Source organism: Equus quagga, chromosome 1, assembly GCF_021613505.1.
Source record: "Equus quagga isolate Etosha38 chromosome 1, UCLA_HA_Equagga_1.0, whole genome shotgun sequence".
Classification (NCBI taxonomy): domain Eukaryota; kingdom Metazoa; phylum Chordata; class Mammalia; order Perissodactyla; family Equidae; genus Equus; species Equus quagga.
This window is the reverse complement of record NC_060267.1, coordinates 90,151,570-90,156,394: the sequence shown is the minus strand read 5'-3', so window position 1 is coordinate 90,156,394 and position 4,825 is coordinate 90,151,570. Positions and strand designations below refer to the sequence as shown.

At 57.2% G+C, this 4,825-nt stretch overlaps 1 long non-coding RNA gene across 1 annotated transcript; it reads left to right on the top strand.

Annotated features, from left to right (window-relative positions):
• The first annotated feature begins 567 nt into the window (after positions 1 to 567).
• LOC124252234 (uncharacterized) lies at positions 568 to 3,929 on the top strand. The gene is made up of 3 exons (XR_006891937.1): positions 568 to 838; positions 2,518 to 2,585; positions 3,756 to 3,929. It is a non-coding gene; the product is annotated as an uncharacterized LOC124252234 (long non-coding RNA).
• Positions 3,930 to 4,825: the final 896 nt, after the last annotated feature.

The window sequence follows — 4,825 nt, the reverse complement described above, 5'->3', positions numbered from 1 at the left end:
CATTTCTGGATGTTCCCATGTGCTGCTCTCTCTTGCAGTCATCCGCAAATGCCCATTAACCTTTCATTAGAATGATTAATAATAATATTACTGATAACTCACGATCAATGCCGTAATACCTAGGAACTGAGCACTTACTGAGACAGGCTCTATTCTAAGCGCTGTGTATGTATAAACACACATAGCAGACATGACAGTCTGTGAGCCATGTCCTTACATTTACTGTCATTCCCGTTTTACAGACCAGGACACTGAGGCTCAGAGAGCTGACCTTCGAAGCCAGAGGACTCAGAGCCAGGCTCAGGAAGGGAGCTGGGAAACGCCGGTGGAGGGCCGAGGACCCGGGCCACTCCCAACCCCGGGGGACAGAGCAGCAGAACCCGGAATGGGAACGGGGAGAGGGGACTATCTCACCCAGCGTCCTCATTTTACACCAGAGAAACGCGTTTCAGAGAGGGGGAGAGCCGTGTCAAGGTCGCCAGCAGGTCCACTGACCAACCGCTGGGTCTCCTGACTCCTCCACGTGGGCTTTTGCTGCCCTCCCACATCCGATTCCTCTTTAAAAACGATATTTTAAAGACTATTAGGAGTGACACATCACTCAATGAACATTCCTAAAGGAACGGGAAGACGTGACCCGAGCGAGCGGTTGCCGTGGGCCAGGTCACGTGTGCGGAGGTCATGCTGCTGTCACCTGAAAGTGGAGGGAGCACGGCTGCTCCCTGCTGATGTCCCAGCAAGGGGTCAGGTGGATGCTGACGGGGGTATGAAGGTGCCTTAGAGACCGGAAGACATGGTCAACAGGATCCTCTCTGAATGTTGGGCACAGGAGTTAGAAGTAAGGCTGCGGCTCATCCCAGGGAAACCGAGTGACAGTTAGGGCCCAGAAGAAATCGGTTCTTCCAGGGCGGGATCCTCCCTAGAAGGTGTCCTGGGCCCCGTTCATTGACTCATCCATCCGCCCGAGAAAACCATGTTCTGAGCATCCGCTGCACGCAGCAGCGTGGTCAGCCCAGCGGCTTTGAGCACAGTCTCTGAGTCCACCCCCCTGGGCCTGAGTTCAAGTCTGGCCTCACGGGTCCAGGCTCACGTGGGCTCAGTGTCTCATTATGATGCGCCCGCCCACTCTTGCAGAACCCAAGGAACAGCGGGTGGAGCAGAGAGGGGCTCATTTCCCTCCCGTGTGGGTCTAGGGGGCTCTGCCCTGGGAGCTGGTCCAGGGCCCAGGCCCCTTCTGTCTCTCCTATCTACAAGGCCAAAGATGGCCACCACCTCCCCACCTCCATTCTTTCCTCAGTGTGTTGGGGGAACCCAGGAGGTGGGAGACGCCTCTTCTTTTTAAGGGCAAGGTGGAAGGTGCATGGTTCATCTCTCTTACGTCCCATTGGCCAGAACTGATCACATGACAACACCTAGCTGCAAGGGAGACTGGGAGATGTAGTATTTAGCCTGGCAGCCATGTGTCTCATTAAAACCCAGGAAGGGATGTTGTGTTACTGAAGGAGAGATGGCAGAATGGATACTGGGCAATAGCCAGCAGCCTCTGCCACCTGGGAGTCAGGGAGATACTTTGGGGAGATGCTCAGCACAGGGCCAGGTACATGGCTGATGCTCAGGAAGTATGTGCTGTTATCATTGGCATTACAGACGGGGGTTGTTTGAACTTTCCCAAGGGATGCAGGGACCTGCTGAGGCCCAAGCCCGGGGAGAGCTCTGGCTGCATCGTGGGGGCCTCCATCCCTGCCTTGCGTCCTCTAGGTGATGAGGAGCAGCACTGAGAGACAGCAACCCCCAGCTCAACCCCTCAGGGCCCCACGGCCCAGGCTAGGGAGCATCTTGGGCCTCCTCCCTCCCTTCAAGGAAAACATAGAAAAGCAGCTTAGTCTTCAGGGCTTGGGGACCGGAGAGCCAGGTGACATTGGGCGTCTTGCAGCCCTGCCCCACGGCTGCCTTCATGGAGCATGGCAGCCTCCACCAGCCCAGAGCAGGAGGCCAGGGTCTACCTTGCAGACCCCAGCCTCTCAAACTCTGGTCAGAAGGCCAGGCAGGGCTCTCTGTCCCTCCTGATGCAGCACCAGGTGATCTGAGCTCCGAAACGTCCCCTCCCGAAACATTCCGCTCTGGACCCGAAGCCCTTCCCAGCCCGAGGAGGACTGGTGGGTGGCAGCACCTCCACTGAGCACTGCATCCCCGTGGGTCCAGCTCACCCCCAGCCGGTGGGTGGGAGGGTCTCTTCTCCTGCCCTCGCTGGGTACAGGGTCGGGAGCTGAGACCCCCGCATCAGAGAGCCCCTGACTCTGCCTCTTAGCAGCCACGTAAGCTGGTCTCTCCAATGATGTTGATGTTGATGACCCAATTATGATGGTGATGGATGATGATAAGGGCATCCATATCTCCCTCTTTTTGTAAAGATTATAAAAGAATCCATGCAAGCAGCTTGCAGAGAGAAAGGCCTCAAGGAACCGTGCCTGCTCAGATCAGGATTATGACTGTTACTTTCTTTCATCCCTTCCACAGTCCTTGACTGTCTACCGCCTGTCCACAACTCCCTACTGGTGATGTCCTCCCATCCTGCAGTCTACACGGTAGGCATCTTCTGAGGCCCCCGGACTGGGCAGGTCCCCACAGACACCACCTCTGCACCCCAGCTTTCTCCTTCCTGCACTTTCCAAAATCACAAGGAATTAACTGTTCGGGTGGAGTCTGCCCTCCAGACGAGGAGTCCCGGGGCACAGGGACCGCGACTACTTCCTTCATGGCGGCTGCCCTGAGTGCCCAGCGCACGACGTGGGTGGGATTCTAGTAAACGCCTGCGGGATGAATGAATGGGTAAACGAAGGCATGGCTGGATGAGTGATAAGGCATTTTGCCGTCAGCCTGAGAATATGTATTTAAGAGCAGAGTTTATAGACTTGGAAAGACTCTGACTTGAATCTCAATTTTGTCATTGACTTGCTGGGTGACCGGGAGCAAGACCCTTCTTCTTGAGCCTCAGTTTCCTCATCTGTACGATGAAGCTAAGGACACTTTGTAGAGGTGGTGACAGGTCACTGAGCTAATGCGGACATAATGTAGAGATATCGTGCCGGAGCACACAGTAGTTGCTCAGTAAGAGCTGGCTGTAATAATAGTCAAAGTTACTGTTAATACAATATTCTCCTTGAAACAAGTGGGGTTTTGTGTCAAAATCCCCTGCCTGTCCCCCTCCTCGACTTCTGGGCAGGTCAGAAATAGCTGACAAATGCTTCCGTTCAGTCGTGCACACGGTGAATCCGAAAATACCTGTTGATCATCCTCTGCGTGCCGGGCCCGGGGCTGGATGCTGGTGGTGGGGAGCAGAAAGGGGGGTCCTACAGCGAGAGCAAGCCATCCAGTCCATCCTCTGTGCAAGGGAAGCGGCCGAGACCCTCTGCCCACATCCTGTCATCCTCCACCCCCCACGGCCGATCCATCTGTGTCCTTTTCCTGTGCCTCTTTCATCCCGGCCTGGGCGGGGGGCTCTGCGCCCCCACCCACCCTGCAGCCATTTCCTGCCCTTCTGTCATCTGCTTCCTGTGATCCTTTCGTCAACAGACTCTTGGAAGCCTCTGAACCGATGGCAACCTTGGCCACCTCTCTCCTCTGGGCTGGGCCGGGCCTGGTGACCCCACAGAGGCTGGAGCCAAAGTCGGCTTCTCCTGGGATGCTGCCCTGGGAGGCAGATGGATTCCAGCCTCATTCATTTATTCACTCACTCATCATTCATTCATTCACAGGTTCCAGGCCTGGGTGGGGCCCATAACGTGAACAAGACAGTCACGGTCCCTGCCCACATGGAGCTCCCTGCCCGAGGATGACAGGCCATCCCACAGCAAGGGGATTCTCCCCAGAACTGCCGCGGCAGGAGCGATCCGAGGACCCGCTCAAGGAGCGCCAGGCTAGGAGTCGGGCCTCTGGTAAGTGCCTTTGCTTCTGAGCCTCAGCTCCACATCTGGTAGATGGGGCAGCTGGAGAGGCTGGATGCCACGCTCTCTAAGGTCTTCCAAGCTAGAAGATTACGTGAGGTCGAGGGAGTGCTGGGCCTTGCTGGAGTGGACTTCCTGACACGGGACGGGGTCCCTGGACCCGGCAGAGAGGCAGGGTAGAGGCTGGAGATAGAGGGAGCCCAGGGATGAAGGGAGACAGATGCACCTCGTTGGTCAGAAAGTAAGCAGGGCCCTGCCTCTGGACACAGGCCTCCGCCCGCCCATCCCCTTGCACGGCCCCACATCCAGCTGACGGTGCCGTCTGCTGACGCTGTTCACAGGCTGCCACTTCCTGAGCCCTTACCACGTGCCGGGCATGCGGGCTGAGCTGCTTATGCCCGGCCTGACTCTGTGGACTGCTTACTCTGGCCCTGTGGGGGGAGGGGGGGGTGTGTGGTTATTCTCCCCATTTTACAGATGAAACAATGGAGGCACAGGGAGCTGAGAGGTTTGCCCAGGGCCCGCGGCTTGCAGGCGGCAGAGCTGAGGATTGAATGCTGTTTGCCTGACTTCAGCCCCGATGCTGTCCTGCCCTTGGTGATTGAATGGGGCTGAGTCCCAGGGAAAGGCTGCCACACTTCCACCCTCTTTGGGAAGGGAGCCTCGAAGGGGGCATGGGAACACGAGCCACTCAGAGGCCAGGGCCCTCCTTCCTGGCAGATGCTGCTGTGGGGTCTCAGAGTAGCGCTTTCCTTCTCTCTCCCTGGCGCAAACCTGGGCAGCTCCCGTGTGAGCCTCAGTGGCAGAAGAGGAATCGGGCAGCTGGTCTGCAGACTGGCCCACCCTGTGGGAAGAGCACTGGACAGCGAGTCCCAGGCAGG